Source organism: Phocoena sinus, chromosome 8 (genome assembly GCF_008692025.1).
Source record: "Phocoena sinus isolate mPhoSin1 chromosome 8, mPhoSin1.pri, whole genome shotgun sequence".
NCBI classification, from domain to species: Eukaryota; Metazoa; Chordata; class Mammalia; order Artiodactyla; family Phocoenidae; genus Phocoena; species Phocoena sinus.
The window spans coordinates 103,252,346-103,264,492 of NC_045770.1; positions in this window are offsets into that span (position 1 = coordinate 103,252,346).

A 12,147-nucleotide genomic window follows, 5' to 3' on the forward strand; every position below is an offset into this window, starting at 1 on the left:
TTGGTAGGTCACTCCAGCCATCCCGGTGAGATAGGATGGTAGCCTGGACTAGCATGGTGGTGATGGAAAGAGGAAGGCGGTTTCATTGGGAAGAGAAGAGTGAAACAAGCATATCTTGGAAATACTGCAGGTTCAGGTTCAAACCACCCCAATGAAGAGAATATTACAATAAAGCGAGTCACATGAAGTTTTTGGTCTTCCAGTGCATATAAAAATGTTGTTTAGGGCTTCCCTGGTGGCGCAGTGGTTGAGAGTCCGCCTGCCGATGCAGGGGACACGGGTTCGTGCCCCGGTCCGGGAAGAACCCACATGCCGCAGAGCGGCTGGGCCCGTGAGCCATGGTTGCTGAGCCTGCGGGTCCGGAGCCTGTGCTCAGCAACGGGAGAGGCCACAGCAGTGAGAGGCCCGCGTACCGTAAAAAAAAAAAAAAAATGTTGTTTATACTGTAGTCTATTAAATGTGCAATAGTGTATGTCTAAAACAGGTACATACCTTAATTCTAAAATATTTTATTGCTAACAAAATGCTATCATCTGAGCTTTCAGCAAGTCGTAGTAGTAACATCAAAGGTCACTGATCACAGATCCCCATAAAAAATATGACTGGGGCTTCCCTGGTGGTGCAGCGGTTGGGAATCCACCTGCCAGTGCAGGGGACACGGGTTTGATCCCTGGTCCTGAAGATCCCACATGCCGCGGAGCAACTAAGCCCATGTGCCACAACTATTGAAGCCGGCACGCCTAGAGCCCGTGCTCCACAACAAGAGAAGCCACCGCATTGAGAAGCCCGCGCACCACAACTAAGAGTAGCCCCCGCTCGCTGCAACTAGAAAAAGCTCGTGCACAGCAATGAAGACCCAACGCAGCCAAAAATAATTTTTGTAAAAAAATGACAATAATGAAAAAGTTTGAAATATTATGAGAATTAAAATGTGACACGGAGGCATAAAGTGACCAAATGCCGTGAAAAAAATAGTGCCGATAGACTTGCTTGTTGAAGGGTTGCCACAAACCTTCAATTTAAGTGGAGTAAAATGAGGTATGCCTACAAACAGAATAGGTGATGTGGCGGGAGGGGATGAGAGCTTTGTCGTGGGGACTCCTAGACTTCTGATGTGTGGGCCTAGGTGGACACTAGTGTCACTTGCTGGGACAGACAATGCTAGAAGAGGACCAGGTTGTACGCGAAACCCTAATTTAGTTTTGGGAATACTGAAATTTAAGATGCTTCCTCTCTAAAAGAGGCACCAACAAAGCAGTTGTGCCTGTACCTCTGCCTCAGAGGAAATGTCTGGGCTAGAGATAAAAATCCATGTTGGGAGTTCCCTGGTGGCCTAGTGGTTAGGATTCCATGCTTCCACTGCCGTGGCCCAGGTTCAATCCCTGGTTGGGGAACTGAGATCCCAGAAGATGTGTGGCACGGCCAAAAAAAAAAGAAAAATCCATGAGTCATCCGTGTAGAGGTGGCGCCTGGGGTGAGACTGCCTCAACACCACTTGGATCATTTGTAAACTTAAAAAAATGATATACCTTCTTGTGTATGCTTGTTCTGTAATCAAATCACTGAATTAATATTTTAAACTTTTTATTCCTAAAGATTTTATACAATATAAGAATTCATCCAGCCAAGAAGGATATGAGTTCAAGGGAAGCTCCCATGCAGAGAAATCTCAGAAAACCTATGTTAGTTATCTATTGCCATGAAACAAATTCATCTAAAATTCAGCAGCTTAAAGCAACAAACATACTATCTCACGGTTTCTATGGGTCAGGAGTTGGGGGGAGCTGAGCTGGGTTCTTCTGCCTCAGGGTCCCTCATGAGGTTGCAGACAGAATGTTGGCTGGGGTGGCATCATCTGAAATCTGGACGGGGCTGGAGGATCTGCTTCCAAGGTGCTCATTCATGGCTGTGGGCAGGAGGCCTCAGTCTTTGCTGTGTACATCTATCCCTAGGACTGCTTGGGTGTCCTAATGACACGGCAGCTGGTTCCCCCGGAGCAAGTGAACGGAGAGAGGCTGGTTTTTATGTCCTCGTTCCAGATGTCACACACGGGTTCTTCCACCACATTCAGTGCACTAAAAACAAGTCACTAGGTCCAGGCCACACACAAGGGGAGGGGGATGAGGCTTCACAATTTAAAGGTAGAAGTATCAACGAATTTGTGGACATATTTTAAACCTCTAAACTGAAATTACACAGTCAAATTCTTTGACTGACAAGAATCAACTCCTTCCTCTGGGTTTCTCCATGGCCTTCCACATTCAGAGGGAGTGGCTGTCGTACCCATATCCACTGATTTCCTTGGCTCTTCAGTAACCACCGGTAATTAAGCCCAGGGCTTTCATTTTGTCCTTCTGAGAACACAGAAGGTGAGTTGCGAGCTGGGAACTGACGCTGATGCAGCCCTGACTGTCTACACTGGTTCTTCACAGCTCCTTCACGCTTCAGATTCTGGTCCTCAGCTTTGCATGAAACAACGAACATGCATCACATGTTTGTTGGGATGGAAACAACAAAAAACATGTATCACATCCTCAGAGATAACCAGGATCTGGAGAAGTGGTCCCCACTAAACTCACTTTTGAGAGACTACTTTATAAATACTTAGAATAATTCATACACCAGAACACCTCTGTGCTTGTGGCCTCCCAGGAATCTTTTAGGCCTTATGAATGCAGGTCCACCTAGGGCCATACGGAGCCACTCTGGGCATCTCCGAGAGGACCTGGTCAGCCACCAGGGACATTGCATCCAAACACCCAGCCTGCTGGGCTCTTCCTTCAGGAAACAGGACAAAGGAGTAGAGATGGATGCCCTTGGAGAAGCAACGATGTCCATGCCCAGCTTCCTCCAGCCACACCAAGGACCTCAAGACACAAGCTCAGCCTTGCCTGGTTCTGAACCAATCTGGACCAAGGCAAGCATGGGAATCCTGGTATCCAAGGTGCCAGCTTGGGCAACTTCTGGGCACCAGAGCTGCATGAGTTAGAGTACACAGAAAGCCACAATAATAGTGACCTTAAAATTGTATTATTATTATGATCACTATTTTGGCTACGCCAGGAAGCTTGTGGGATCTAAGCTCCCCAACGAGGGATTGAACCCGGGCCCTTGGCAGCGAAAGCACTGAGTCCTAAGCACTGGGCCACCAGGGAATTCCCTAAAAAATTAATTTCTTCTGTAATAAGCTAGGCATAAGCCTCAGGGCTGGGAAGAATATGTCTCTACAGCATCAGACACCCAAGATTATTCTCTTTGTAGCTCTGTTGTCCCTTGAGCATTTCCTTTGTTCTCCGAGTCCCCATTCCAGATGGCTACCACCATGTCCCCATTCCAGCCACAGGGAAGGGAAAGAAGGGGAAGTGCCGGCATGCCCTTTCTTCCTCTTAAGGGCACAGCCCAGAGGATGCCCACTCACATGCTATCGGACAGAGCCTGGTCACATGACCACACCTGGCTGCAAGGGAGGCTGGGAGATGCAGTCCTGATTCTGGGGAGCAATGGGCCCAGCTAAAAAGCAGGAGTGTCTTGGCACAAGAAGAAAAGTATGGATATGGGGCAACTAGCTGTTCCCACCAGCAGAGTTCTGTCTAATCCCTGCCACGTGCATAAGTAGGATAGTTTACATTTATCAAGGGCATTCCAGGCACCAAGCATTGTGCAAGGGTTTCACTTACATCATCACACAATTTTCACAAAACTTACACTTACTGAGATTCAGGAATATCGGCAAATTTTTCCAGTCCACCCAATAGTGCAAGGCAAAGCCTGCATTTGGACCACCCAGCTAATATTCCACATCTGAACCACGATCTAGAACAGCACCAGTAGAAATATAACGCAAGTTACGTGTGTAATTTAAAGTTTTCTAGTGGCCACGTTAAAAAAAGTAAAAAGAAATTAATTTATAGGGACTTCCCTGGTGGTCCAGTGCTTAAGAATCCGCCTTCCAGTGCAGGGGACACAGGTTGGATGCCTGGTCGGGTAACTAAGATCCCACATGCCGCGGGCAACTAAGCCCATGCACTTGAGAGCCCGTGTGCCACAACTACTGAGCCCACGCGCTCTGGAGCCTGCGTGCCATAACTAGAGAGAAGCCCATGTGCCGCAACTAAGACCCAATGCAGCCAAACAAATAAATGTTTTTTTAAATCTATTGTGACTTGTCAGAAAAATGAATAAATAGGCACATTATTTTTTTTAAAAACAAATTAATTTATAATATACATTATAGTAAAATATAACATTTTTAACCCAATATTTTGGGTTAAATATGTAATCAATATAAAGCATTATTAATGAGATATTTTACATTCTTTCGTTGGTCTCTAGCCAACACTCCAATGCCCAGATGCTTCCTTCACATGTGTCAACTCATTTCATTTTCACAGCCATCCTGGAGTCCACCTGGTTTTATACCCATTTGACAAACTGGGAAACTGAAGTGCAGATGAACTGAAGTTCATCTGTCCAAGGTCACAAAGGGCTCAAAGCCAACTTGAGTGGACAGAGTGGAAATCTGCACCCAGTCTACGCTGGCATCTCTACTGGCTGCTGGACCCTAAGTAAGGCATTCCAACCTCCACTTCTTTCCTTTGGTCAATAAGCACCTCCTGAGAGCATCTACCTGCCACACGTCAGGCACCAGAATATAAGAACAGACATGTGGGACTTCCCTGGTGGCGCAGTGGTTAAGAATCCGCCTGCCAGTGCAGGGGACACGGGTTTGAGCCCTGGTCTGGGAAGATCCCACATGCCGCAGAGCAACTAAGCCCGTGCACCACAACTAATGAGCCTGTGCTCTAGAGCCCATGAGCCACACCTACTGAGCCCGTGCACCACAACTACTGAGCCTGCACTCTAGAGCCCGCGATCCACAACTACTGAAGCCTGCGTGCCACAACTACTGAAGCCCGCGTGACTACAGCCCGTGCTCCACAACAGAAGACACCGCAGTGAGAAGCCCGCTCACCACAATGAAGAGTAGTCCCCGCTCACTGCAACTAGAGAAAGCCTGCACACAGCAACAAAGACCCAATGCAGCCAAAAATTAATTATTTTTAAAAAAACATTTAAAAACAAGAACAGACATGTGATCTGCCCCAGGGAGCTTACAGTAAAATGAGCTGGAGAAATATGAATCCAAGAAGGACAAATGTGAAATTAAAGCTGTGATAAGGGTCATGAAGGAGAGACTCTGGAGGTCAAGGAAGAGGGCCTGAGAAAGAGGAGCTGGACCACAGTAGGGACTAAAACTCTGTGGCAGATGGACCAGTGTGGCCTGAGACAGGAGAACAAAGGCTGGACCTTGGGGGTCCAAAGGTAAGAGGAACCCACTGAAAGGGTTCTACGCAGAAGCTGGGACTGACATAACAATGCTTGAATTTCAAACAGATCGCAGGGGCCATAATAAGGAAACGATCTGGGCAGTAGAGGCTAGTCGCAGTAATGCACACCGGGTTGCCTTACGAGTAAGGACTACACAGAAAAGGCACCCAGTAGGGCGAGTGCGCAGTAGACATCAGCTGCTGGTATGGCCCCGGCCCTCAGCCCTCCCCGATGTAATGCCCCTCCCCCTCCCACCATCTCCGCACCACGGGGCCAACGCAGCGCCTCAGACGTGGTAGTAAGTCAATAAACTGTAGTTAATTGGTTCAAGGTCCATAGCTTTGTTTTTTAAAATCTTGCCTCCCCCTCTCCAGAAAGCCTTAGTTTCCCATAGCAACAGCATGGGGAATCTGGGAAGGGTTTGAATAACGATCCTGCAGAAGCGCAGTCCCTGGGACTGTACCACACTACCGCCACCTGGTGGTAACATGTCCACACTGCAGAGCCGTGCCCTCCAAGCAATATTAGTGTCAAAAATAAATAAAAGATAACATTAATGAAGTGTACAAATAAAAATGGTTAAGATGGTAAATTTTCGTTTATGTTTTTTACCACAATAAAAATAAGTAAAATAATAAAAGTATAAAATAAATGAAATTATTATATATAGAATAGAATAAATTTTTTTAAATAAAATAAATTAAAAGTGTAAAATAAGTCCTTTCTCACTTGACTTAGGATATAACATTGCTTAATCTTGGGATTATGTTGTAGTCTCAAAATTTACTTCTCATTATTATAAATTACATTATTACATGACAGTTCAAAGTATTTCTGTCCTATCTCTACACTTCCCTCAAGCCCTTTAAAATTTCTATTTGGCAAACTTCGGGGGGGTGTATATAATTATATACTATTATACATGTATTATTAATTATGCTATATAGTATATAAAATATTATATGCTATATTTATATATACTGCTGCTCTTGGCTCAAAAGCCACCCTTTATTCAGTTTGCATTTTCCAAACATAGATTCTCAGCATCGTATTCCATATGATTTCCACTTTGCGTCAGCTCTTGCTGGGGTACAGAATACATGTGACCTATCCACCCTGTGTGTGCCAACAGCAGTGTACAACTGGCCCCGACCTTAAGCCTTTCAATCATTTCTAGCAAATGTGAGGTCCATGAGGTCCCCATTTACAATCAAAGTCCAGGATCCGAGACAGGAGATGGTTTGAAATCTCACCTCATTGTTCCCTGGGAGTTCCCCACAATAGTTTTGCTACACCTACTCACAGCTGCAATATAAAAGAACTGGTCCACAGTTTAGTCTGTTCCTTACCAGCAATGCAACCTCCAGCAAATTATCTAAACTCTCCAAGTTTGTAGAATCCCTATCAGTAAAATGGGACTAACAACGTCTTCCTTGCATGTGCTAAAAATGTGTTAGAAATCAAGTGATAAGGTATAGTAAAAGCATTATAATCTGTAAAGCACTATGCAAGTATTGTATTCCTATGTTAAGATGGGATTCTCTCTGCTTTTTTGTTTTTGGGGGGTTTTGTTTGTTTGGGGCTGTAGTTAAAACATGAACTTGTGTTGGAGACCTGGGCTGGGCTGGATCTGCCTCAACCTTTAAGCTAGAACTCTCTCCAGACGTGTCACTTCCCTCTCTGAGTTTCCTTATTTGCATGTGGGAAATAGAGGTAACAATACCAATAACTCAGGGATTGCATCACACAGTGAAGGTCAAAGAGCTGCCCCAGAGCAGGTGTGCAGTACCTGGTAGCCAAGGGCTCTCTTAGAGCACAGGCTGGTCTGGAAGTCCCCCCAGAGAGTGGCTGTTTCCTGACTGGCCACATGGCCACGTGGGCCAGAAGCTGTGCCTCTCTCCACCATAGATAGCCTGGGTTTTATGCCCACAGACAGACTTTATATTGGGAGAACAGCATGTCACTGCATGAAACATTGTATTTTATTCCCTGACCAAACTGTTCCTTTGAGATGACAAGCCACTCGAAAAAATAACGATAAACCCTACCCACCTCAGCCTTTCAGGATATGAAGGGTTTTTTATGGCTTAACAGGAATTATATTATTTTCTTTAATGTGAGATACTATATAATGAGCACTTATATTGGACTATATTGCTTACAAAACACAGCTACATGAACATTTTTAAAATAAAAGCTGTGAGATAATTCACCCTTTCAAAGGGTATCATTTGATGGTTTTTAGTATATTCACACCATTGTGCAACCATCACCCCTATCAACTGCTGGTATATTTTCATCACCCCAAAAAGAAACCCTGTACCGATTAGCAATCACTCCCCATTCTCCCCTCCCCAGCCCCTGCAACCACAAATCTACTCTCTGTCTCCACCAGTGTCTATTCTGAATATTTCACATGAATGGAAATATACAATATGTGGCCTTTTGTTTCTGTCTTCTCTCATGTATCATAATGCTTTCAAGTTTCAGCCATGTTACAGCATCTATCAGTGACTTTATTCCCTTTTATTTACTGAATAATATCCCATTGTATGGATATACCATATTTTATTTGTCCATTCATGTCGATGGACATTGGAGTTGTTTCCACTCTTGGGCTAGTATAAATAGTGCTGCTAGGAATATTTTTGTAGAAGCATTTTGTGTATACATATGCCTTCGATTCACTTGGGTACACACCTAGGAGAGGAATTGCTGGATCATAGGGTAATTCTATATTTAACTACTTGAGGAGCCACCAGACTGTTTGCTTCATCATTTTGTATTCCCACCAGCATGCTTGAGGGTTCCAATTTCTTCACAAATTCGACAACATTAGCTGTTGTTCCTCTTTTTTTGTTATAGCCATTCTATTGTGAAGTAATATGATTTGCATTTCTCTAATGACTAATGAGGTTAGGCATATTTTCATGTTTTATTGGCTATTTATATATCTTCTTTAGGAAAAAGTCTATTCAAGTCCTTTGCCCATTTCAAATTGGGCTGTTTGTCTTTTAGTTATGAGTTCTTTATGTATTGTGGAAAATGGACCCTTATCAGATACATGATTTGCAAATATTTTCCCCTATTCTGTGGATTATTTTTTCACTTTCTTGATAGTGTCCTTTGATGCACAAATTTTTAAAGTGAATAGTTTATCATTTTAAAAGTGACATGCTATTATATCCATTAGTTAAAAGAGGAAATCATTCTCTTGTGGTATTGAGTACCATTCAGCAGCCGTTCCTAATAAACTCTAAGTAAAATAGAACTAGAAGAAAATAACTAAATTCTGATTGTGCATTCTTAACACAAACCAGTAGCAACCATCAAGCCAAATGAGGTCATCCTGAAAACCTGCCATCAGATACAGAAGAAGACAAGGTTGTCCACTGTGATTCAATAATGTTTTCAAGGTTTGGATTAGTGTAAAAGGTAAAGCAATTAAATTAACGAAAGAAATATTAGAAGAATAGTTGCATAAGCTTAGGTTGGGAAGATCTTATTAAGCAAAGTAGGAAACCTAAAAGTCATAAGGGAAAAGATAGACATAAAAGTTGTAAAACTTTGGATGAAGAAACACAGTTAAAAGACAGATTGGGGAAGAAAACACAGGCAAGATGCTCTTTGACATAGGTCTTAGCAATATTTCTTTTGGATATGTCTCCTCAGACAAGGGAAACAAAAGCAAAAATAAACAAATGGAACTACATCAGACTAAAAAGTTTTTGAATGGTGAAGGAAACTATCAACAAAACAAAAAGGCTGCCTACTGAATTGGAGAAGAAATTTGCAAACGATATATCTGATGAGATGTTAATATACTATACAAAGAACTCATATAATTCGACATCAAAAAACAACCCAATTTAAAAGTAGGAAGAAAACCCGAATAGACATTTTTCCAAAGACATACAGATGGCCAACAGACACATGAAAAAATGTTCAACATCACTAATCATCAAGAAATGCAAATCAAAACCACAATATCACCTCACACCTGTCAGAATGGCTATTATCAAAAAGACAACAGGGACTTCCCTGGTGGTGCAGCGGTTAAGAATCCACCTGCCAATGCAGGGGACACGGTTTGGATCCCTGGTCTGGGAAGATCCCACATGCCGCGGAACAACTAAGCCTGTGCACCACAACTACTGAACCTGCGCTCTAGAGCCCGCAAGCCACAACTACTGAGCCCACGTGCCACAACTACTGAAGCCCGTGCACCTAGAGCTCATGCTCCGCAACGAGAAGCCACTGCAATGAGAAGCCCGCGCACCGCAACGAAGAGTAGCCCCGCTCTCCGCAACTAGAGAATGCCCGTGTGCAGCAACGAAGACCCAATGCAGCCAAAAATGAATAAATAAAATAAATAATTTTTTTTAAAAAAGACAACAAATAAGCGTTCACGAGGATGTAGAAAAAGGGAACCCTTGTGCGCTGTTGGTGGGAATGTAAATTGGTGCAGCCACTATGGAGAACAGTATGAAGGTTACTCAAAAAATTAAAAGTAGAACTACCGTAACATCCAGCAATTCTGCTCCTGGGTATTTCTCCAAAGAAAAGGAAAACACTAATTCAAAAAGCTCTCTGCACCTTTATGTTCATAACAGCATCATTTACAATAGCCAAGATATGGAAGCATCCTAAGTGTCCATCAATAGATGAATGGAAAAAGAAGATGTGATAGATAGATAGATAGATAGATAGATATAGATACATATACATACACACACACAAGGAAGCATTACTCAGCCATAAAAAAGTATGAACTCTTGTGACAGCATAGATGGACCTAGAGGATATTATGCTAAGTGAAATAAGTCAGACAGAGAAAGACAAATACTGTATGATTTTGTTTATATGTGGAATCTAAAAAACCAAAACAGGACTTCCCTGGTGGGGCAGTGGTTAACAATCCGCCTGCCAATGCAGGGGACATGGGTTCGAGCCCTGGTCCAGGAGGATCCCACATGCCGCGGAGCAACTAAGCCCATGGGCCACAACTACTGAGCCTGCGCTCTAGAGCTCGCGAGCCACAACTACTGAGGCCCGCGAGCCTAGAGCCCGTGCTCCGCACCAAGAGAAGCCCCCGCTCCCTGCAGCTAGAGAAAGTCCACATGCAGCCAAATAAATAAATAAAATAAAAAAACAAAACAAATGAACAAACATAACAAAACAGAAACAGAGTCATAGATACAGAGAATAAATAGGCGTTTGCCAGAGGGGAGGGGGGTGGGAAGGAAGAGAGAAATAGGTAAGGGAGATAAAGAGGTACAGACCTCCAATACAAAATAAATGAATCACAGGAATGAAATGTACAGTGTGGGGAATATAGTCAGTAATTTTGTAATATCTTTGTATGGTGACAGATGGTAACTAGACTTATCGTGGGATCATTTTGAAATGCACAGAAATATCGAATCACTCTGTTGTGTAACAGGTACTAGCATAGTGTTGTAGGCCAACTATACTTCAAAAACAAACAAAATCATAGAAAAAGAGATCAGATTTGTGGGTACCAGAGACAGGGGTGGGGTGATATGGAATTGGATGAAGGTGGTCAAAAGGTACAAACTTCCAGTTAAGATAAATAAGTACTAGGGATGTGATGAACATGATAAATGTAATTGACGCCATTGTACATTATATATGAAAGTTGTTATGTTAGAAAATCCTGAGTTCTCATCACATACACAAGTTTGCTGGGGTTTTTTTTCTATTTCTTTAATGTATCTCTAGGAGAGATGGATGTTCACTAAACTTCTTGTGGTGACCATTTCATGATGTATGTAAGTCAAATCATTACACTGTACACTTTAAACTTATACAATGCTGTATGTCAATTATATCTCAATGAAACTGGAAGAAAAGAAAAGAAAAATACCTCTGCTTAAAAAAAAAAAAAAAAAGACAGGTTGGGAAAAAAATGTGTGCAACACATTTGATGGACAGTGGTTATTGTCTATGGCAGGGGTCTGCAAACATTTTCTGTGAAGAGACAGACAGTAAATATTTGAGGGCCACAAGGTCTCTGTCACAACTGTTCCAAGTCTGTCTCTGTAGCACAAATGCAACCATAGACCATTCATATACAAATAAGCATGGCTGTGTTCCAAGAAAACTTTATGGATACTGAAGTTTGCATTTCATATAATTTCCATCATACATCATAACATCATGGAATATTATTCTTTTTTCCCCAACCATTTAAAAATGTAAAAACTGGAAATTCCCTGGCAGTCCAGTGGTTAGGACTCCACGCTTTTACTGCCATGGGCCCGGGTTCAATGTCTGGTCAGGGAACTAAGGTCCCGCAAGACACCCGGCGTGGCCAAATAAATAAATAACTAAATAAATATGTAAAAACTATTCTTAACTTACATGCCTCATAAAAACAGGTAGCTGGTCAAATCTGGCCTAACGGCCATAGTTTACAACCCCTGATCTTTGATATACAAAAACTCCTGCTACTTAGTAAGAAAGGCAAAGGACAAAGGATATAAACCTGCAGAAAAGGAAATCCAAATGGTCAGTAAGCATTTGTAACAGGATATGGAGAGATTTTTTTCCTGTTAACAGAGTAAATATATGACAAATAACCCCACATTCTAGAGGGAGGGTCTTGACATGCTCTTGAAAGCTTTCTAGAAGAGGCCAGAACCAGTCCTCTATCAACCCCCATCACCCACCTCCAGATAATAAGAGACAGCTAAATGATTCATTAAAGGAAAGAGAAGGGGGTCAGTGTCATACTTAGCCTACTTGACACCCAGAACAGATGACTTTTTAACTCTCTCTCCACTTTATGAGACTATT